Source organism: Coturnix japonica, chromosome 4, assembly GCF_054131305.1.
Source record: "Coturnix japonica strain WE chromosome 4, WE-NBRP24, whole genome shotgun sequence".
Lineage (NCBI taxonomy): Eukaryota > Metazoa > Chordata > Aves > Galliformes > Phasianidae > Coturnix > Coturnix japonica.
In genome coordinates this window covers 58,592,953-58,617,867 of record NC_140666.1, presented here as the reverse complement: position 1 = coordinate 58,617,867, position 24,915 = coordinate 58,592,953, and the positions used below count along the sequence as shown (strand labels likewise).

General features: G+C 36.6%; 1 long non-coding RNA gene across 1 annotated transcript; it reads left to right on the top strand.

The window, feature by feature from the left end:
- LOC146761088 (uncharacterized) lies at positions 1–10,469 on the top strand. The gene is made up of 2 exons (XR_014945386.1): positions 1–309; positions 5,004–10,469. It is a non-coding gene; the product is annotated as an uncharacterized LOC146761088 (long non-coding RNA).
- The last annotated feature ends 14,446 nt before the right edge of the window (positions 10,470–24,915 follow it).

Here is a 24,915-nt window from a genome sequence, read left to right as displayed (position 1 = left end):
TAAACCTTACATCTTGAATGTCAATTATCTCTATCCCTGCTACAATTTCAGGTATACCATTTCACTGAGATTCGACATTTAACTTTTCTGTGTGTTGGCTATTGCATACCTTTTTAAAAACTAAAATATCTTACAGTTTGCTACAGAGAATTGAGGGCTCCCATCACATCAGTGTTACCAGTAGAAGTAAAGTAGTTGCAAATTGTGGTGTCTTAAAGCTTGTCTGTTCATTTTTAATCAGATTCCCCAGAGCACTGAAAATATTGGACTAATGAGGAACAAAAGTGAATATGTCATCTGAGCATGCAGGTAAGGAGGAATAAAATTTCCCATGACCCCAATAGCATTACATTGTCACTTCCACAGAAGGAAAAATACGGTTGGCTCCTCAGTATAATCAATGCATAAACACCTAAGTGGCATTTAAAGAAATAAAAGTAAAACCTCAACCTGTGCATCTCTTGTTTCAAATTCAGTGACTGAATACAAAATGCATCTTTATGAACAAACAGGCATCCAGAAAACGGAAGATTTGATGGGTATTTTATTTTCAGAACATTTTTTTTATGATTATGTTTCTTACAATTATACTGCTGACTGTTTGTATCTGTCAGCAAGATAGCAAAACCAGCACAGGTGTCAGCAGTCTGTGCCATCTGCCATATTAAATTGTGCATGGTGCTATTTAGAACAATGCTATCATCTTAATATTCCAGATACCTTAATGAGTTTCTCACTCTAATTAAATGTGCAACTTGCAGAGATCATTGGATGCCAGATTGAAGTGGCTGGGAAAAAAGCTCTCCTTTTTCAGGAGATCTTTATGGTGATAGAGGCATATTTTAGTTTTTAGTACGGAGGATCACAAACGAAGTAATATGTGATTTCAGATTTAGCATATTAAAAAACTCCTAAAACTACAGACAAGTAAATTCATATAAATACGGTAATGTTTTTCGGAGAGTGATGGTAGATGAGGAAGAACCTGATGGCTGAAAGTGACAGTGCAGCAGAAATGGCACTGATGCTGTTATAGTGTAATCTCAACTCCCTCACTTCTGAGGAGTGGCTGGGGGATGAGGATTCCGAAGTGGGAAGGGATGGGGAAACTTGATAGCTAGAATCTCTTTTCTGGTGCTCAGAAACAGCTATTCTCAAACCTAGAAAAACAGGTAAAAAGAAAAACGTGGTTAAAAACAAGAAGTCCTCATGTTTTTCCAGTGCCTTCAAGGTATATGCTTTTTGGTGTGTAACTAACTAAGAATTTGCATCATTTTGTTGATGTTAGGTGTTGCACATTTCACTTTCTTTGCTCAAATCTAAGTGTTAAACTGCAGATATTTTATAATATATTTTATTGTAAGGATAAACTTTATGGAAATTTATCAAGGGGAGGAGAACTGAGGGAGAGGATAGAACAGTTTTTGCTTCTTTGTCTTTTTAAATTGAAAAGAGGTTCAGAGGTTACCTGGATTAAAAGCTTAGGCCTGCTCTTACAGGACATTCATGCATGTACAAGGTGAGCCAGTAAAAGCTTTATATGCATGCGTAATGGTTTTGAGCAGTATACAAGAAAGACATGTTTTAAAATGGTTAATATAGCCAGAATCATAGAATGCATTAAGTTGGAATGGACCATAAAGATGATCCAGCTTCAGCTCTCTGCCATGGGCAGGGCTAACATCCACCAGATCAGGCTGCCCAGGGCCTCATCCAACCTGGCCTTGAGCACCTCCAGGGATGGGGCGTCCACAGCTTCTCTGTGCAGCTGTGCCAGTGCTTCACTGCTTGATTAATTCATTTCTTAGACAAAATTATTTCACTTTACAGGAAGCTTTGTGCACAGAATTGCACTGTGGCCACTGTATACCATTCATACAGGTCTTTAACTTTGTTCTGCAGAATGAAAATTCAGTGTCTCTGATTCACTTTGGAATTTCTCTCCTTTTTGGCTGAGTGTTTTTACCTGATAACCTGCTGATTATATTTTCTTAAGATATGACACATCAGTGACTAACTGAGTCAGGATGCCTTCTAGTCTTTTTGAGAACTCTGACTCTTCATTTTGTTTCTGTAATCGTTATATAAGTAAGGAGAAGGTGGAAGGGAAATAAATGTTATCCTTTGTCAGTGTGACCTGCAGTGATTTACACTATCACATGACTAACTAGTAAGTCAGAAGAAATCTGACCAGGTTTTACTTGCTGAGTCACAGATGCATTACATAGATATTTCAGTAATAAATGAAAACTCTGACTGCAGGATTTGATGGTTTTGAACGCTGTTATGGTAAAATTAGAGGTATTTGGATTTTCCCCAGTCATTGTGCCTGTGTCATCATAAGGGCTCGGATTAGTCATTCACCTCTGTAAATCCAGTTATGAATCTGGAAAATAATCATAGCAGTGATTTTTGCTTGCTAACTCACCTCCCATCAGCACATAGAAGCCTGGTGATTTAGTATTAGAAAAGATGCTTTTCAGACCAAACAAAAGATGAAACAAGTATGAACAATTAGTGTCATTTGTAGAGTATTGATGGGAGTTGTAGTGAAAGGGAAAAGGTATTTGCCTCCAAGTACTGAGCACATGGTTTATCCCTTGATCTGCAGAACAAATGTAAGTTTATTTGTAAAGGCTCTTACTGTTCTTGTCAAGTAACAAGTCTGTAATCTACTTTGTTATGTATTGATAAAATGGTCTATGAGTCTCACAATTATTTTGTGGATCTGAAATAGAAAAGAGCATGCAACACCCTATATTTGGTGCAGCAGGTCAGGGAACCTTTTCAGGTGGGAGGGTGAGCAGCACTATCCTCAGTGATCAGGTTATTGTTTTTAATTTAATAGCTCTACTGAAATAGAGAAATTATTTCTCTATTATTGAATTATTATTGAATTATTTCTGAGGCATCTGGAGTCAATATAACAACACATCAGATAACCTCATTATACAGAGTAGCAGTGACCTTTAGGAAATTTCTTGAGTTTGTGGAAATAAAGTATGATTTACTTGCAATGACAGAATTCTACACTATACACAAGGTGTTTTGTGGTGGCCTTACACTGAAAGGATATTCTTGTAACTCCCTGCTAGGAACCAACTGGAATAAAAAAAAATATTCTAATCCATTTAGAATCTTCCTAATATTTTGAGATTTCCTTGTGACAACAGACAGCAAAAATGGAATTTTTAGGGAAATTGCTGGAAATTATCTATTTTTTTTTTTGTTCTTGTCTAAAAGCAGATGGTAGACAGCAAGAGCCTGTCTTTGTTTTACAAGAGAGAAAAAAAAAGAAAAATGATGGGAAATACTTTTGAGATTGTAGGCAAACTTCTGATTGATCAGTTTTGTTTGGTTTTAATCATGCCATTACAATAGTATTATTTAAAAAAATAAAGTAAACATTGTGGGAAAAGTACGGTGAAAAGTTCTTACCTGAAAGAAATCTTAAGTAGTATAACTGCTGTTTCTTGCACATGCAGAGAAAGAAAATACTCTGTGTGTCTGATAAGTGACATTTAACAGTACCACCTGCAGAATGTGAGTAACAAAGGGTACAATAGGAATTCTGTATCCATCGTTCGTTGTCCATTACAATGTTAAATCACACGACAGGCCTTCCAAATGCTTTATAGGTATGAAAAGCATTGTCTTTTAATTGCAAGTAGTAGGATGGAGTCTTTTCTCTTGCTCAGGGGGAGACCAGTTTAAAATTGCAATGTAAAACAATTTAGTTGTAACTTACTAAAAAAAAAAAGAAAAAAAAAATTAAAAAAATCCGGAGAATGATACAGGGGTCAGTAGTGTTTTTAGAAAGAAGTAGCAAAGGGAAAAGAAAAAATGTGATGCTCATCTGAGCCTTTTCAGTGATGTGTGGAGTATGGAAGAAAAATTGCATCGTTGTCGAATTCATTGTTGGAACTATGTTTCAGTGTTGCAGGGCTGGAAAGAACCCGTAAGATAGCACAAAAAAATCAGCCTACATGAGTTTCTTAGAAATTTCTATCACCAAAGGGTGTGGTGTCTCAGTAGTTTAAAATTATTGGCCTGTTCCAGCAGATAGTAATGCAGATAAAGTATTCATACTTACTAAGCTGCAGTTATGGGGGGATGTGAAAGGTTTGGAGGACAGCTTATGACCACACTGTGAGTCAAGAGAAACAGAGGAGGTCTGTCACATGCTTGAGGTGCTCTCATTTGTATCCATAGCCTGTTGGCCCCTATAACTGTTATTGCCTTTGGGCTTCTTTGTGAGATGCATTATTTCACAGGGGGACCAGGGGGCTACCTCAAACTCTTCTGCTCAAATTGATCCACTGCAAACATTTATAAATTATTAACTGTCAGGACCAGAGCCTAGAGAAGTTTCTTTCAGACATCTTGAAAACTACACACAGTTGGAGCATATGACAAACACAGTGTGTTCTGAAAAATCCCTCAGCTTACTGAAGTAAGGGACTTTGGATAATTATTCTCAGGGCAGAAAATGCAATTGTAAGAAGCACAACTTTTCTGAATACCTATGCTGGATGAAAAGCAGGACCAGAAAGACTTGTTATGCACGTGTATGGGCAAAGATGAGTGGATCTTGTGTTCTTGAATTTATTTCACTGGGGAATGGAAAAGTATGGTTTCAGTGGACTTTGGGTGACATGGAGTTGGTTAACCTTAAAATGAGACCAAAATGTAATAGCAAAACTAGTGCAACTTGGAGCTTTTCATCTCCGCTACTGATTTTGCAGACATGTATTTTTGTTTTCTTGAACCATACGGCTTCATCGTATTGGTTCCTACTTAGTTTGCAGGACTGGTGAAATTAGTTACAGGTATTACTATAGTCAGTAGTCTGCTGCTGAACCTGAGACTAGGAAAGTCTCATAATTTCACCAAAAATATCACCATTCTTTAAAAATACAGTTAATACTCTCAAACTCTGAAAACCTTGCTTTTCTTTAGCCTTCCTAACAATTTTCTACTTTATTGTTTTCTGTGCCTTACAGGAAAAAGTTTCATACCCATTAGGGTGCAAGATATGTTGTTTGAACTTTGACAAACTATGAAGAAGTTATGATTTCAGTGATTGCATTGTGGGATTTGCAACACTGACACATACTGCACAACTTCGGATGCATTAGAACGAGATTCAGCTAAAAATTCTGTGAAATGCTTTCTGAAATTAACTTTAGATTTTCTCTGACCTATAAATTAAAAATCACCTATCATTTTCCAACTTGCTCCCATTGTAAAGTGCACCTTCTTGAAACTGGTTGACCTGTATTTGTTACTGCATGAGTTTTGAGTAACTGCTTCAGATGTGCTCTTAATTATTGAGAAACTAGGGTAGATATTTAGCTAGCTACCCTGAACAGGTAGATTCATCAGAAATCTAGAATTTCAAGACAGAATATTCAAACTACTGTATTTTAATAAGAAAGAGGAGAGACAGACTTCAGCAAGAAAACAATAGATCTTTATGTTTTTGACTTAGTGCCTATCATGCTTGAAGGCATGGAACTCATTTTACAGCCTGGGCAAGGAGGGAGAGGTAGCAGCATTTTTGTAACAACAGCATTTGCCAATTGCTGGAAAAACAGGCCATCATAATTCCTGCTGCACATAAAAGGGCAATGTGGAATTTCAGACCTTCTATAAATATTTGCTTTACTGTTGCAAATTTACTAAGTGAATTTAATTACAACGAAGCAAACATGGAGGAAAGGGCTTTGACCTAATCATAGTTGTATAAGCTTTGTTGTGGCGTCCCATGGTAGGAGCTGTTTAGTGGTACACCCATACTGAAAGAAAAAACAGCCAAATCAGCCCTTCAACTTTTGGTTGTTTTTGCGAATTATGAATGCATGAATGAGGCATTGCTAAAGAGTAAAAACTACACAATGTAAATTACAAGAAGAGCAATTTAATACCCAAATTTTAATTCAGCTGGAAAACAGCATTTTAATATCCTCATAATGTTCAAAAGTACTTCAGTGTTTTTTGTAAACTTAATTTTATTAAAATGCTGAGTGTAACACACAAGTTTAGATTTCACTGAATTAGAATTTTTTGTTGTTGTTGTTGTCTTAATTAAAATGATTTTGGTATTTTAGCTTTTACCTAAATTTTGCACTATATATCCTGCATTTTTGGTATGACTTTTCATGAGTTGGGGCAAGAAGCCATGGAAAATATTTCCTTTAAGTGGAAATATAATTTGCTCCATTATTGGAAAGACTAGTAATTCTAAGTGGATAAAGAGTTCCAGGAAAATGTTCACTGTGAAAGCATTATTCTAACATTGTAGCTTATCAAAATGTTTCAGGAATCCATTGGGACTCTGACTTTCCTAAAAGTAAGCTGTAAGAAAGTTGTGCAGTTTTTCTATTTCTGCCAGATGTTGAAAATGAGCCTTCAAAAGCCATTGCACTCATTTGCAAACTGGAGCAACTCTGAGGTTTCTTACAGGGAACCACAAGATGCCAAGAGGGCTGGGAACAGCCCTGAAGAAACTAAGCAGTTTCTCCCACCACTGTTGCTGGAAAGCTTTAAATAGTAGAGAATATGTTCTGGCACCCACAGGAGAAGGCTGGTTTCAAGGAATGTTGCATTGCTTATTAGGCAGGGAGGAAGAAGAAGGAAGCAGGAAGATGCTTCAGGTTAGATGCATCTTTCATTTGGGTGAGATACTGTGCTGGAGTCGTGACTATGGCACAATGAGGTTTTATTTATCTGCCTTGCACTTTCCTTTTTACTTGGTGTATGGGAATTGCTAGGTCATGGCCTAAACCAGTGTTTGAGCACCAAGTGAGAAGGTGTGGCTAACCTGCAAGCAATGGACCTGAGCAACAGGAAGGGATAGAGCCTGGGCCTGTCCCTCCTTACCCTTGCTTAAGGGTTAGCAGCTGGAGAAGCAACTCTCTTTTCAGAGATCACACTCTTCTCGAGACATCGCCTGTCTTCAGAAAGGGTGATCCACCTTTTATATTGCTTTCTGAACTAAATCTTAACAAATACTTTTATAAGCATGCTCCTGTTTTAGCAGATGGCATTACCATTGCCTGCCATTGCTCCACATTTGGTTACATGGTTAGAATTCTCTCAGGTTGTTCTGATCTCTGAGAAGTATCACAGCCACCTGTCATTGAAACTGCATGTTGTTGAAAGACTGTGTCTGCTGTAGAAGTTCCTAATTTACCTAGCCCTGGGATTTGAGCTAAACATATAGGGATTTTGTTTTTAGATACAAGAAACATCTCAAATCTCTGGGTTAAGTTCAGTAGTCTGTATAAAAGAAACAGACTTACTCCTTGTTATTTTAGAACAAAGCATTTCTTTCTATAGATGAAATGCTTATTATGCTACAAAATAAGAAATTTAAAAAAAAAAAAAAAGCTTTTCACTGTGTGCAAGAAAAATAGTGGAAATTCATTGTAAGACTGAACTGAACATTTGACTGCTAAGATGAATTAGTGCTATATTTTGCAAGGTTACTATTTGCAGGTTACATTAACACACAGTAGTGCTGAAGTGCATAATGTTTAGTTTTGCCTTAGATTTTGCTGCTGTATATCCTATTTTATAAACTTTAGAAAGCAAACTGAAATTCACCACAACCAAAAAAAAGAAAAAAAAAAGCAAAAAACCACCAGTGTAGCTGCCTCATTTTAAAAACCAAGATCTTACTTTTGACAGTTAATCAATAAGAAACAAACAAAAAGTAATAATGCATGACTTGAGAAGTATTATTTTTATATGTAGCCTGAAGTTAGGACTTGCCAATATGTTAGGATCAATCAATCTTCCCTTTTAGACTGAGGATGCATCTAAATCATTTTGGTTAGAAAAGGCCTTTAGATCATCAAGTCCAACAGCCAAAAATGGACCAAATGCAGAATATTATGACATTTTCAGGTGGAGGGCATGGTGGCAGATGTTGATTTCCTGATTTCCTAAGAATGCAGAAAGGCAAAATGTGAGAGTAATTTGGGCCTAAATTTTGGAAATATCTAAGTGAGACAATCATTTTAATGAGAAAGAAACTGCAGGTATTCTGTCTCCCCTCTAGTTGATTCAGCTCAGTACTAAATCTTCTCATGCAGAAGCAGAATGATGAACAAACAAGCAAGCAACTTAAATTCTGCTTTGAGTGAATCTGCTACATGGAAAAAAAATCTATTATGTATTGCAGAGGAATCTTTGATACAGACGGCATCATTCACTTTTCGTATGGAGTAAGAGGATAGGAACATGATTTTGTGGCGGTCATTTTTTAGCCCTGTTAAAGGACAGGGAGAGAAGGCAACCAGACTTCTAGCCTAATGTTTGGAAATGATAAACTTAGCATGAGAAGGAGCTGATTGGACAGTATACTGTGCGTACCTTTGACCAGCATTCCCTGAGTACATGGGAACTGGTTTTCATGGCCTTGCCTTCCAGTATCTATTCTTATGCTCTCCTGCTACTAATCAGTTGCTAAAATTAATTAGAGTATAGGCTCACCTAGAAAGTCTGCAAAACTTCATTTATGCCTGCAACATAAAGCAGAACAGTTGGCAATGTTAATTGATGCAATAAAAAGACTTGTAAGACGTCAGGAAACTTTCAAGTCAGTCTTCTCTACCTTGGTTTAATGATGCAGTAAATACTTTCTTTTCTGGATATGATTATAGTTATATGCAATAAAAGGTGAACAAATTCCATTATCCTATGTCAAAGAACCCTCCAGAGAAGATAAAAGTGTAGTTAATAAATATGATTACTTTTCAATGACAATTGCTCTGTAGTAAAACATTCACTTTCTAGTCTTCTCTAGGATGCTAATCGTTTAATCAGTTCAGTCCCATGTTAGTTTCTAGCAGCAGTTTCTCTCCCATTGGGACAAAAGTAAATGCAGGGTTTTTGTTGAAACGAGGAAAGAAAGTAAATAGGAAAACTGTCTTATTTCATTTGGAAATGATTGCTTTGGGCAATTAGGCACCTGCAGCACTGATCCTGTTAACAAGCAGCATAAATAGCCCAGGGTAAGACTGTTAAGTCTCTTTTATTTATTAATCTATTTTTTCCCTTGAAAGAAAGTTGAATTACTATATTTATGTGCATCCCCAACAGCAGGAACTAATTTCCATGATCATGGGCGTGATTCCAGCACACCTCTGTCTTTGGTTAAGTATGAATCTGTTACATGTTCCAGTGTCACACACCATCACTTACTCTGAAATCATTATACCCTTAGGACTGTTGACAAAATTCAAATGTTTTTTCTTTCATACAGAATCTTACATTTCATTGATAATTTAGTAGTTAATGCTAAATGAAATACTGATGTGGTATTTTCCTGTTCTATAGTTTTGCACAAACTGTATGTTTCCTGCCCTGAATGTATGCTTTTGTAAAGGACTGAACTGTTTTTCTTTTATTGTCTCAAAGCTTGCTTCGTGAGGCCTTTCTGATGATAAGATTCTGACTGGTGACTGCTAACTATTTAGGAGGGTGAATGGTGGGTGTTGTTGTGCCACAGTACCTATGCTTATGATTGCAAAGATAAGCAGAAGCAGGATGAGCAGTCTTCTTCAGGGGTGCTGCTCGAAGGAGCTGATCACTGCAGAAGGCGATAATGCTTGTGTCTGGCAACAGAGCCACCCCCCCCCCCCCTTCCTTGCTGGCTTACCTGTGGGCCAGGAATGTCACAAAAGCTGGTTTTAAACCCTATTACAAAGTGTGTTTACCTGCTTGTTTGGAAGTTCAGTGTTTGCTCGAGATACGTTCCCAAAAATGCTGAGTCAAACTTCAAAGAAGAAGAAAAACCCCCACCGAAATGGGGGATAAAAGGCCCTCACTAAACTGGGGACTTTGGAGACAAACTCCCAAAGACACCCTTGACAAAGAATTTCCTGAGGGGAAAACATCGTCAGAAGAACCCCCGGGACCGGCTTGCTGCGGAGCTCCCTGGCTGTCTCTCATCCCCTGCGGTGATCAGACGAGTTCCTGAGATCAACGGACCTACTGTGTACCTCGCTGGACCCACACTCTTGCAGAGAGCACTCTTTTGCTCTCTGCAAAGACTCCTTGCTTCTATTTCCTACTTTTCCTATCGCCTACCTTCCCTTCCCTATCTCCCAAAAAAAACGGCTAGGACTTTAATAAACTGGTTGGACCAACATTTGAACCGTTGCTTCTTAATCTCACGCCGGGTATATATACATATCAAAGAACCTTGCCTCCCTCCTGTAAATTGGAGCGAGACAGCTTTACAGTAAGAATTCTTTCAGAATGAAGATTCCATTCATTTGCTAAGGAATTAAAAGACAAGATCACTGATAATGAGTAATTTTATATTGTAGAACTTAGAGGTTGTCAAAGAAGCTTAATGGTTTGGACATCACTAACATAGCTGATAACTGCAGTGCAATATGTTTAGATCTCTGTCAAGTCTTTTACTTGGGATTGCAATAAAATATTTTAAAATAGAACTAAATGTAGTTATATTCTTAATAGTTTAAACACAAAATTAAAAGAAAATCACACTGTCAATTGACAATTAAACGTCAAGTGGCAGAGTTTTCTGTGGTTCTGAATAGATCGATCCAGGATGTCCCAGCATGATTTATTGTATTTGTGGCTAGCTTGAAAGACCACCTGGTTGGATAACAGCTCTCTTTCTATCACTACTGATGACTTCTTTCCTTTCAGAGGTTGAATTCTGAGCGTCTATTTAGAAAGCATGAATACATTAAGATTGACCTCTAAAACTCTATTTGCAAAACATTCAGATTAATTACTGCGCCTTTATGCTAATAGATGTTTTAGAACACAAATCATAGTGCTGATTTGGATCATTTCATTTAAATGACACAATCAGAAAAAATGTTGCATTGACATTTTGGATCTTCTTGGATTTCCTTTGTACTTTGTTCATTTGTTTATTTCTGACTTTACAAGCTGAGTTTGCAGCAGATGTAAACTCTTTCCTCTACCTGTTTTTTGGTGTCACTGATAGTAGTTGCAACAGAGATCTCCTCACTGTAGTATCACTTTTTTTTATTGTGCCTGATCAGTGCACTTTAGCCCTTTGTTTGGGATTCTGTGTTATTGAAGGAGCAAAAGGAGAGATCTATACCTGCTGGTTGGGGAGTGCATGAAGATTGGTGGCAAACAGAAGAGAGCATGCTGGCATCAGCCTCAGGCTGGAGGAACAAGTGTTGGGCCCTAGTATAACAACAAATGTTCTTGCCAGCTTAACAACAATAAAATAGTATCCAGCAGTGTTCATAGTATGAAGGAACCCTCTGCTCATGCTTGGGTTACAACAGATTACAGTCTTGATTATTACTTAATTGTGTTAGAGAAATGGTGGTGGGCACTGATGAAGTCATTTTTACATTTCCATTTTGTTTTCATCAGATTAATAACTAGTTTATAAAATGTCTTGTGTAGCAGAATCACGCACGACCACACAGCTTATTCTTCTGTGCTACCATCACATACATTGCTCTTGTTTCTCTAAAACTACTTAGTTGGCATTAAACAAGATTTAGCATTTGAAATAAAAGCTGACCTGCTGGCAAGAATGTAAAGGATTTTGTAATTAAAAGAATGCCTGACAGCTAACAATTATTTTGAGCCGCTTGTCATGCACTGGATAATAAAAGCTATTCTTACTCATAAACAAAACATTTGCTGTCATTTTGCTAAGGTTAATGAAAAAAAACCCTCCCTAATCCAGAGATAGAAACTCCAAATTTAGTGAAATACTGCACACAACCTTGCTGTACTTCTTAAGGCTGGAAAGGCTTCTGCAAATGCAGGAATTTCCAAGCTGGCCACTATTTTCTCAAATAGTTTGCCTAATATTGATCTGAGCCTGCAGAACAAAATCTTGACAAAAACAACATACATGTCTGCACTTTGCATAGGATCCTGGTCCTCTGTGTTGTGGTGGAAAGGGTAAATACCAACAAACAATATCATTTTTAGCTTCACAAGCTGTTGTTATTGGCAGTTTGTAAGAGTTCTGTGCACATTCTTATTGAGAATTTTGTGTATTATCCCAGTATGCCTAATACTTCAGATTCCTATGAAGAAGTCATTTGGCTTGAGAGACTGCCTAGGAGTAGAGAGTTACACTGTGCCAGGAAGTGTCTTTATTATGGTGTGTGATTTACAAAGCTCCCCAAAACAATGTGTATTATTTCCAGCCATGCATTTAAAACTGGGCTTAAAAAGGCTTTTTGTGTCTTCCATTAGATTCCTGCTTTCTGGTGGCCAAAATGGCATCTCAGCAATTGCATGTTATTCACCCATCTTTCAGCTGTGCCCAGGTATTCAAGTGTGGGTGGTGAGGCATTAACAGTGCTGCCCAAAGATGTTGTAGATGCCCCGTCCCGTCTGTGATCAAGCTCAGGTTGGATGGGACCCTGGGCAGCCTGATCTGGGGGATGGCAGCCGTGCCCATGGCAGGGAATTGGAACTAGATCTCCTCCAACCTAAGGCATTCTATTTTATCTGTAGGATAGGACAGATCTGTAGCAAAGGACAGAAACTCCTGTTGATGGAATAGAAGATGCATATATGAGATCATTCACAGCATGAGCACAGAAATCAGTAAAATCTTCTTTGAGCATAGAGGCACCTCTTTGTAGTCAACCACACAGTGTCATTATATTTAGAGTCTTTTTCTCAGAGGAGAGCTCACTGTATTGATTTATTTTAAACAAATGTTTTCAATTAAGTCAAAGCATTTTTCCTTCACCTCCCACTTTCCCTGAAGTTAGAGTGATTGGTATGACACACTGTTACTTTTATTAGCAGATCATATAATGTTAACTCTCTCAGAGGAAAAGCTATGCCTACTTCACAAAGGCACTTCTGAAATGCCTTATAAACAAGATGGAGCCAGGGGTCTTGGTCACCATTTAAATTTCTCTGCCTGAAGAAAGAGGGAAGTGTTCATGAGTAAGGTGGGCAATTAACTATCCCCAGATGAGGAATTCTTATCAAGATCTATGCTTGTACGAAGGCTTAGTAATGTAAGGAGTATGCTGCAGCATGCTTCCGATTTCAACTTATATCAGCTACTGTGAACTAATTCCCAGATCAGTTAAGCGTTCAGGCATAGAGAATAAAATGTAACTACTGTTGTATGTGAGATCCAGCCAATTACATGAAAATGTGAACAAAAGGAGCACAAGAACACAAAAGTGTTCAAGCATCCATTATAAATAGTTCCAATTTCCCTTTTAAATGTCAAGTGCAAAATATATATTTTAGATGCAAATAACACTACAGTGTTGTTGCTAATATACTCTTGAAATTACATTTTTTTAGCATGACCTTTCTTGCTAACAATAACTTACATTTTAATTAAATCTGTGTCCATTTTCATTTCATACCAAATATCTCCATGCCATATATTACTGAACTTGCATATCAAGAAAGAAGGTTTAAAGGTCATGAGCTTAAATACTTGCTTGAGTTAAACTTTTTGAATAACAGATACAAAATTAAACTTGTGTGCAATCCCCACTGGTTTGTAAAAAGAAAAAAATAATAAAAATTATTTCCAAGATTTAAAAAACATCTTTCCCTAAATTCTACATGTCAGAATGGCAGTGAGGTGAATATTTGGGTTTATGTTCAGCAATGTAATCTTTTTATACTTATTCTTTTGGGCACTTAATGGTCTGGTGCTTCACTGTCTGTGGGCGGAAGACTACCGGTGGTTTCAAGTAATAATGAAGCAAATTGTCACTTGGTTTACTAGGAAAAGCTTGTGACAGCTCCGTGTATAAAAGTGGGGTCCATATTGCATTCTACAGAAAGAGTTTGAAAATTGGTGAGAAATTGATTGACACTTTTAAGGTTGTATGCCCTTCAGCTGGTAATTGTACACTAAGCTGTCAGGAACTTCAGGCTTCTTCACACAGAGATGCTACTTCTACTGTTGAACGGTCTCTGTGAGGTGAATCTAGGATGTCACTTTGAGTGAGTTCTCTGAAGGTAGGAGATGCTGAAGGTGTGTAAGGAGAACCTGCCCCAACTCTCTTCTCCAAGGACACACACGCTCTTCACCTGAATACTGCCACAGATGTACTAACAGTTACTGCTGACTCTAATAGGCTTCTCTGAGCTCGAGGAAATTCTGAAATCAAAGCTTGCTTGGTTTTCACTGTAGGTTTCTGTCTTGTTCTTCTTTTACATTGTTTTATTATGCATTCTCAATTCTTGCTCTAGCCCTGAGCTTAGCAGCAGAAAGTTGATAATTCAGTTACCTACAGAGCATAACAAACAAAGATGTATTTTGGAACTAGGTCTTGGCATCTCACCCTCCCTGCTGGAGCAGGCAGTCTTTCTTAAAAGATGTCTAATTATTCAGGTTAGCTGCTGAGATCAAGCAGTCAGTTTGGGCATTGCCTTTGGTATTGGACTAGTCCCATTCTGAAGTAGAGCAGAGCTAGAAACTCTGGATTAAACTTTCTGCTAATTGACTTATAGGTTTTAAAGAGAGGCAAGCTGTAAATTCTGTGTAGGTGTTCACACAATCTTGTGAAGAAAATATATTTTGTCCTGGCACCAAAGATACAGAAAATGATAGAGATCTAGGCATTTTCTGAGTTGGTCGTGGTGCAGTTGGGGAGCCATTTGGGAAAGACTTTTTGACACTAACCTCTGAAATCAGCAGACACTAAAGGGGGAAAGAGTAAATTCCTGGAGGGAGAGGATCTTTGTTCTAATTACTCCATTGTTTCTTGGCCTTTTAATAGCACATTAACAGTGATGGTTGTCTTGCAACAGTTGTTGTTTGCTTGTATAGTAGAATGGGACATCAAGAACGTATTAGAAATAATCTATCACATCTTAAAGGAAAAACTACCATCTTCAAAGCTGAAAACAGCCATGAGGCTTGGATGGAGATTATTTTTAGGTTTCAAACAAGCTTTGGTATGTAGGATCTGGATTCCTTCTTGCAATGTCTTGGGTATTATAAGTGTAACTTTATAAATACCTTATATCCATGACTTCAGTGATAGATGGCCCAAGGGCAAGTAACATTAAATATCATTTCCTGCTGTGTCTTCAAGATTCCAAAAAGTTACGTTTACAAGTTTGGTCTTTTTGCGAGGGGAAATGTATTTCTGAAACCTTACTAGGAGAAGGTTTTTTTGCTTCCTGTGAGAGGGGGAGTGGAGAGGAAGTGCTGAACTCTGCTCTCTGCTGATAGCGACTGAGCACCAGGGAATGGCATGGAGCTGTGTCAAGGGGGAATTATGAAAAGGTTCTTTACCGGAGGATGGAGGGCATGAATTAGGCTGCCCAGAGCAGAGGGCACAGCCCTGAGTAGCCAGAATTCTAGAAGAGTTTGGACAGTGCTTTCAAATGTAGGGTTTGAATTTTGTGTTGGTCCTATTTGGAGCTGAATTTGGATTTATTTTCCTTGTGGTTCCCTTCCAACTCAGGATATTCTATGATTTTATGAATAAGAACATTTTCAAGAAATTGCTGGGAATTCATTTGAGGAATTAATTCCTTTAAATGTTTTCTTAAAAACAAAGCAAAACAAAACACAACAGAACAATCTGTGGGTTTAGCTTTTGATTGGATTTTTTAATTTTTTCTTTCAGATGTCAAATTTCTGTGTGTGCGTTTGTTTCTGACTGTTTGGGTTATATTTGTTTTGTGTTCTCTCTTTTTCATTTTTATTTTTATTTTTAATTATATAACAATGTCATAAGATAGGCAGAATTATGAAGAGAAAAAACAAAGATGTGGGCACAGCTACTCTATGACTTATCATTAGGGAATTATCAGTCAGGGGAAGAAAATAACCAATGAAGTGTATACTACTATAAGCTCTGGGTAACTAGAAGCAATTTTTGATCAGACTGAGCACTTGCTTCACATCAGTGCATCTCTAAATAAAATAAGAAACAACCCCATGGCACTGTTTATAAAAAGAAAAATAGGGAGAAGAGAAAAAAGAAAGCCGATAGCATTATTCTGCAGTTGCACCCAGTCATGTGAACAGAAGCTTAACAGTTTAATTAAGTTAGTTTGTGGGCTGTTTTTGTTCTCATGTGCTTCCAAATTCTTCCGTAACTTGCTATTACTTGGCCAACTAGAAAATTTTATAGTGAGATTTTGCCTCTGACCAAGGATTCTGATGCATCTGGCACACTTGGACCAGTACCTACAGAAGATGAAATCTAAGGTGGAAATTCCTGCTGTGGTTGGCAGTGAGTATAGAGCTGTCAGGAAAATTAACCTTTCCTGAGGCAGCATGTCTAAGACATGGGTAAGTGACAAAGCACTGGCTGTGGTTGTTCCCAGGCTTACAATTAAGGCACCTTCCTCATATGATTTTTAAATGAGAAATGAGGAAAGTGACTTGGCTTCTCCTCTTATAAGGGGTCATTTTTAGAGTAAATTACAGCTAGCGAAGCATTCTATGTAACTACTCACTTTAAAGGATAATGCAAGTTTGTTAAAGAATAATTAATGTGAAGTGCCTCCGCTAATCTGAAACCTCTGACTGGCCTGCAGCCAAAGCCCTATAAAATATTCTCTTCTGCAAGTGAAAATTTGGCACTAAATGGCTGTACTAATTATATCTTGAAAGGTGCATTTAACCTTTTCACCTTACTAGAAAAGAGTGAAGAACTTTATCTCCATTCTGGCATGCCAGCTTCATGCTGCTGTAAATGCCACTACTTATGCTAAGATACGCTGATCTGATAGAATAGAGGAAGAAAAGGCGATCTAGGGAGGGAGAGGTTTCCAAAAATGCATTTCCTTGATGCTAGCATTTCATTTCAGGTCCAGACACTCTGTGCTGTCATGTGTACTATGTGTACTTTCCTAGTTATAATTATGAATGTAGTAAGATTGTATTATTAGCATATCACCATATGGCAGGATAAAGGTTAATTTGTATCTCTTCTGATTGCTGAACAAAGGAACTTCTTGACTCTTCTCTCAGGATATTGGTGATGCTGAATAACCTGAATGAATAAGCATTCTGTTTATTTCAGTTTAAAATGCCCTCTGCAAGGATGAGGTGGAGAGTCCTCAGAGTGTTTAGCATAGAAAGAAGACTCCATATGGAAACAATGAATCTGAAGGATGTTGTTTTAAGTGCATTTCCCACAAATAAAAATGTATTGTTAGGCTTGGTTGTGCTATGCGAAACCATATTTCCATGCATTCCCAAACCCATAAATATTCTAAACATACATAGAACACATTCATTTACCAAACCATTCATAATCCCTTGTAATCTAATAATCCAAAACGGAGCCAAAAAGATCCACAGGCCTGCAGAGTTTAGAAAGCCCAATAAATCAGTCCTGCTGTAGGATGCTGGAGCTCAGGTTGTACCTGAGGGATGTGGAGAAAGCTAGCATGATTAACAGCCCTGGACCAACAGCCAGGCAGGGAAAACTTTCCAGACTAGGAGCATTCTGCCTGAGGCTTCTGCCCTTGAAGCCTTGGCCATTTTGTAGCTAACTGCCCTTGGATTTCCAAGCAAGGCATTTCTATTTGGAAAGTGTATTTCTCAAAGCTATTAGGAAACAGCTATCATTGCCACAAAAGGATTTCAAAACTGTAGAAGAATCAGAAAATGTAGGTGAAAAAGTGTGGAGAAAAGATTTCTTGTGAGAGAATACAGTAAATAACTTGGCTACTGTTTAGTAAGGCAAGTACTAATTCTCTTCTGAATGTAAGAACAAAAAAAATCTTGTACTGCTTTCTGTGCTCAGTGCCAGTTATTCCAAGTTATTGGAATGCCAGTAGAGTCCAGTGGGCAATCTAATTTTGTATCTTTATTCCAAAAGTAATTCAAGTCCAGCATTTCTTAGCAAATTCATGAAGAAAAGCTGCAACATTTGTAGCATGTGGGAATATGTCCTATATCTGATGGTGATCACTCTTATAGCATGGTAACTTATTGGGGGGCAAGAATATCTGCAAGTCTCTTGGAGCACAGGGTACATTTATGGATCTACATAAATGCATAATAATAGAAGTCACTGCTGTTAGCCATGAGATTCGATAGACCTTAGAATTTAATCTTGAGTAGTGCAGTGCAGTGGTTGTTTTTTTTTGTTTATTTATTTGTTTTAATGTGCACAGTCCAACTACTTTGCCACTAAATATCATACTGCAGTAGTTTTAGTACCATTCAAAAGTACAAAGAAGGCAAGAGTCACCTTTCCATGCAAATAAATACTTCAACTATAATGAAATGAAGTATAAAGTAAGGACAACTACAGCATTATGCCTTTACAAAAAAGCTGAGCCTGTTTGCAGCCCAAATCTTTCTTTGAGTGCAATACTTCTGATGTTCCCTGGTGTATTTGAGACCCATCATCTAATGACCAATACCAGCATTTTCTTTATGCTTATTTCTTTGCTCATGCCTTTTCTGTGTCTTGTACAAACACCAGACAATGATTCACTTGCAAAGAGATGGATGGTGGAAGACCCAGCTTTTACTAGGCTAATAAAGTCAGTGTTCCCAAGGAGGTTGAAGGAGAAAAAGTTTACTAATGTGGAAACATCTCAACCAAATATTTTACTTATGTGGAAGCATCTCAACCAAATTTGCAGTTGTTGCTTGTATAAAAACAGCTTTTCTTCCTGTAATGAAATTAAGGTTGTTCAAGAATGAGGAAAGTAGGTTTAAAAATCTTGTGAATGTACTCACTGATGTTATTAAAGAGGAAGCGTTTCATCAGCTACTTTTCAGAACGTTCTACTCATTTTGGCTTTTTCAGTACTGTTGACTTCTATCCTGTTGTGTACAGAAAATCAGCTCTTGTGCATTTCTGCTCTTGAACAGCCATTCCTGTTTGTTAAATGAATGTTAGGTAACTCCCTGTACTGATGCATCCACACAGCCTCTTATTTATACAGAAAATGGAAGAAGGCTAGACAGCTTGGGTTTTTATATGGAAATGATAATGAAAAGGAGTTTTTCCTTTTCTACCAAGATAGAAATTGTGCTATCTGTATTTATATATATAAAATAAATTATGTCATAAGGATGAATATTTCTTGCCTTGTTTTAGAATGACATTTCAGTATTTGCTCAGCTTTAATTGCGAGTAGAAAGATACTTCAGTATTTGCTCAGTTTTAATGGCAGAAATATTTCCATTTGCTTAAATATCAGTGCTGAAGTGCTTCAAGTTATGTACACACTGAACTTCCTCTCTAAATCTGGTCCAGAAATATTGCTAAGATGGGTGTGATGTTATTTGAGAAGACATGTCTAAACCTGACAACCACAGTGTTTTAATTATCCCTATTTTCCCTGGCATATTTCTATATCAAATTCATATTACAAGTCAGACATACTCTTCTAAGGAAGTGTAGCCTAATAGTAACCAATCGACATGATAACAAAGATTGTAAAATATACTGAGATTAGAAAATTGAAGTCTGAAGTCTCTGTGTTTAAAAACAAACATAACAACAAATGAATAAAATTAAAAGAAAAAAAAAAAACAAACACCAAAACAACGTATTTCTTATCACCATTGATACAACATTTTGGAAAGCATGCAAAGTTGAAAGGATGAAAAGATCCAAAGAACATCTTTAAGGTATGCTTAGGGAAATCTCTTCTCAGCTGAATATCCTTTGCATTTCAGTGTGACAGTGATAGTGTCTGAGTTTTCAATTTTCTGTTTTAGAGAGGCAATTCAGCAAAAATATTATCTTGTATTTCAGTCATCTGCATATGGATATAAAGAGTCAAAAGAACTCGTTCTTAATCTTGCTTTTGTGAGCTCTCCTCCTCTAAGCTCATTAATAGTTTATATTAATGTCTTTTAAAAAGTGAGTTTCTTCTTTGATCTAAAGCTTATTTATAACTATATTTAGAAAGCACATTTCCTTACTAAGTTACTTTTCCACCTAGCACACAGGAAGAATGATGTACTGTAAAGAGGAACCGCAGGGTCAGATGTAGTCAGTATAGGCAGCTGGTATTGAGCACTTCGGATTAGATCAGAATGACATCTTCTGTGTCTCTGGTTCAAGAGAGTATAGCTACATAAAATTTTATATTGCTTTTGGAATTGGTCTGAAGAGTTAAATACCTTGTGATTACTCAGAAGCTGAAGCTAAAGGACGTCAGGGAAAAAATCAGAGAACTGAAATTCATTCTTGAAACCTGTTTTCATATCTTAGCTGGGAGGTTAAAATTGAATGATTGATATGCAGAATGGAAATTGGTGACAGATACAAGCTGACAAAGATGCAGTCCAAGGCTTCTGAACCATGTAACCTTCCAATTTGATAGCACAGTGCTGCAGGAGATCTAGTTTGTGTGTGCTTGCATGGAACAAAAGAGGAATCATTTGAATAACAATACTGTTGCATTAAGCATGCCAACCTTGTCGCAGCTTAGTAATATTGGGTGTCTGAGAAAGACATGCAGATAGATGGAATTCTGAGAAGATATTACCTTAAGGCAGAGGACTGTCTTTGGATCTTCTCTCACTACCTGTACAGAAGTTGGACATACTTGTACAGTCTTGGGTAGAAAATGTATTCTTACACATTTAATACTAGTTTTATGAAAATTATATGTCCCCCAAAGAAATCTCATATTTGTGACATTCATTTTCAGTTATTTCAGATAATGTTTGTAGTATAGACTCTTTTTAATGGGTGTGGTTTCCAGCTCCAGTGACCATGACGTTCTTACATTTGGAGAGCCAGTTATAATCACGTTAACTCTATCTTCACAAAATCTGAACAGGAAAGGAAAACTAAAACACTGGTAGGAAAGATGGTTCTGTATTATCTACGCTGATGAGGAAACTGGAATCTTCATTTCTGTGATGCTAGTACTTGTCCTCAGGATTTAAATTCATGTTCCTTGTCATTAAAAGAGAACATCATGATTTTCTGTCTTTATTTGTATAATCATCTCCAGCCTGATTAGTGTCCTTCCCTGAGAAATGACACAAGTCCAGCATCAGCAATGAGACATGGCCTGGCCATTTTAGGTGAGTAATCCTAAGTAATTGGTTACATGGTGGTGTGTTTTCAGAGAATGCAGTCTCTGAATAAATGATTCAAACCAGTCCTAGAAGTGCTATATGTGGGGTGTACTGAATCTGAATGTCTCACTAGGAAAGAAGTATGTGGCAGGTAACAGATGATGGCATTGCAAAGGTCAAAGTGATATATGTAGGAAAATATTTAAGGTACTTGGAGAATGTAAGGTAACTGTTTAAAAATAAGAGGGTGCATCAGTACTCTCCTCTTGCTAAATCTGAAGATAAGACTGGGAACTTTTGCTTTCCATCCTTTTGTATATCTACAATGCTAGTAATTCAGTTAATTCAATTAGGGGAACAAAGATATGCTGAGAACATTTTCACTATAGTAATTAGAACTGCTCCTCTTACAATTAGGACTAAGAAATGTTTGCAAATGTCCTAGGGGTAAAAGGACCCCTAAGTAATTATTAGAATTGCAGAGGAATTGCTTCTAATTGCTGGACTTCCCAGAAATGATTTTCAGAGGAAATCTGTATAGCCAATTGCATTATTACATTCTCAGATCGATATATTCTTCTTGGTGCATGGATACCCACAGGGCAAAGCAGCAAACTATTAGCATTTCATTAGCAATATGCCACTTCACAAGACTATTGCTCCAATGATTGATAGCTCAGGTGGGACATATCTTCAAATGTTTATGAAGAACTAGTAATCTTCTCTAATTTTTCTTTTCTCACTGTATTTCTTACAGCAAATAAATAAAATTGCCATGATAGTCAGATTTCCATGTTAAACACTTCCAATGGAATGAGTGCACCTGGTCAACAGCAGTGCAATTGTTTCCAATGTATTTTCCAATATATTTTAAGCTAATATAGAAACAACACAAAATAATTATTTCAGCTCATATTCAGCCTTCTTTTCCACACTTCCAATATAAAATTTCTTCTAATTAGTGGCAAGTTTTTAAGTGGGCCACTTTATGTTCAGGTTCTCCATAAGGATTGTTATTTGTCAGAGGTGTACTTAACTCTTCACAGCTGAGGCTTCATTTAAATTCCAATTAAAGTGTTGCACATTCCTGAAAATGAAGTCTCTTGTACATTTGTAGAGAAGAAAAAAATTATAATTATCTGTTATGTGAGCTCACTCAGAGGCAGAGCCACTGGTGTTGTATATTGTGGTTGGACTTGATGATCTTTGAGGTCTTTTTCAACCTGAGTAATTCTATGATTCTATGAAGAATCATATAGAAGTGTCAAATTGCAAAGATCTATCAGCCTTGTAAAAGAAAGTGAAAGGAAGAAAGGAAAAAAAAAAAAAAAAAAAAAAAAAAAAAGAAGAAGAAGAAGAAGAAGAAAAAAAAAATAATGCCGGAACCCTGAAGTTTTGTCCAAGTTGAAAAACTCAGTATGTTTTTAGTTTTAGTTTAGAGAGACCATGAACATCCAGCTTCTTCTACTGATTCAAAGAAGGCATTTATGAATTAAGGGTTTAAATTTTCTTTCTACATTTCTGAAGTAGAAAAGAATAGAATGAGGTTTTTTTGGGGGGTAGTTTTACAGAGGAAATAATCTATTTAAGCCAAAATCTGGATTTAAATGAATATGTTCTTTGAAAAAATAATTGAAATGTAGTTGTTTGCAAAGTTGTGTAGAAGAACATTCCCTCAGATCACCTAACTACTGTTCATATCTTTCAATCTTGCCCAGACAACTGTACTGAGGTCCAGAATTGTGTGTTCATAAAATCACTGTTTTATTGGTATATATTCTGGGTTTTGACTGCTAATATATATAAAATTAATTAGTTGGCAAAGAATAAGTGTATATTTTTGGGAAAGAAAAATGACAGAGATTAAGACAAAATGTAATGCTGCTGCATTCACAAAGCTTTCTCAATTTTTACCATTACAGATAATTAAGCTTTAATTCATGGACTATTTCCATTTTGTGTGTGCATTAGGGAAACAGCATCCAGCTGATAAAAAGAAAACTGACAAAGAATTATTTATATGAATATAAGCTGTTTTAATTGCATTGCTGTACAAAATGTTTGGGGCTAATCACATTATTTTTGATAGTTCTATGTATTCAGTGGCCACAGAAGATTTAAAATTAATTCTGTTTATTAGAATGTAAAGAACACTATTGTCACTGTAGTTACGAGTATCATAAATATCTCAGAATAGAGCTGAGTCCCATATAATTGGAATCACTTTTGCTGTGAGGGGTTTATGAATAAGATCTCAGGCAGTGAATACAAAAATAACCTATTACACATTATTCAGTTAAAATATTAATGTATTTAATGTATTGTGTTGCCTGTATCTTAATAACAGCCACCATTAAGTGAAGCATTTTTTTTAGCCTGATCTTTGACATTAGCTATTTTATAACTTTTTATTAAGAATCAGACAAAAGAAAGAATATGTGAGTAGGCTAATAGGCCGAGAAGATAAAGAAAACAGTAATAGATGTTATATGATAGTCTGTTTCCAACAGCAAACGACCATTTGATTTAGCGTTTGATTTTATAAATTTCTAGGTCTGATTCCCTGACATCTGCATCAGAATCCTTTTTATGGAACGGGGTGTTTATACCAACATGAAAGAGTTGAACATGTAGTACCTGATGCTACCAAAACAGATCTGAGACAGATAGTTTATATCAGCTTACCCAGAATCTTTCACCATAGATGGTATGAATAGTTGGGTCTGGGAGGATTTTGTATTTGATGAATGGATTAGAATTGCTATAAACCTAGATGCATTAAAAGATGGTGAAATTAAGTCAGAATTAGGGCTTCTGTAAATAAACAGGTACTAAATTTTTCATTCTGTTTTTTTTTTAGTTTGTTTTTTTTTTTGACTTCTGATCTTTGCCCAACAACTTGTCTTCCAACAGGATGGGTAAAATAGTCACATACAAAAAGTCCGTTTTGCATTAGCTGACCTTGCTAATTCTAAAACACTCTTTGTGTATGTGTTGCATCAAGAGGAAGAAATATGAAAAGCCAGTGATAATGCTAAGGCTAAAACTGAAGCACTATAGGGTGTGATTTGGATCTGGAAAAAGAATTCATGAATACATAGTTCGATACTTTTGTCTTTGTCATGCTAAGAGATTTTTTAAAAATACATCCTATTCATCACCAGTCACGGCAGGCATCAGCTCCTTTCTGCTGTACTGCCACTGAAAGGGATATGCATCAGAAGCTAACAATTATGGAAGTGGAAGGGTTAAAGGAAGTGAAAGATATTAATGGAAGTGTCAGGAAAATTAATTTGGTATTTTGAGAGTTCTGGGTTTTCTTTATTCTGTTCTTTCCTTCAGGAAATGTTCAACATGGTATCATAGCAATTTACACTTCTTTTGCAAAGTGATTTATCCTTATCCATTTACAATGGAGTTCCTGCTGTTCACTTTATAGTTTTGTTTTTCATTGTTTTGTTGAGATATGACATTAATTTGCCTTCACATCTTTTATTCATATATAGTATATGAAAATTCTCCAAAATGTATTACTATAAGAATTCTGGGAAATACAACATAGGTTTTATTATAGGTTGAGAATATAAATACTTGTATTAACAAATAGAAATCTGTCTTGCTAGAAGAAATGACAAGATTTGTGTATCTTAGTCACACTTTTAAAAATCAAGGTAAAAGTATCTGTGAACCATAACATCCAGTCTATTTGTAAATTAGTATGTTTTCTTTTTTGTCCTGGAGTGGTACTTTTCATCTTGACTTTACAGTTCTGACACGAAGACTGGTTTTCAGTGTGCATGCATCCTTCCTGCTAACATGAATGAATGAAGACTTCCCCCTTTGCACATTGGAAAAGTTTGAATTCTAACTAAAGGTGTAAAGGATTTAAATGTAAGAGCTGCTCCAAA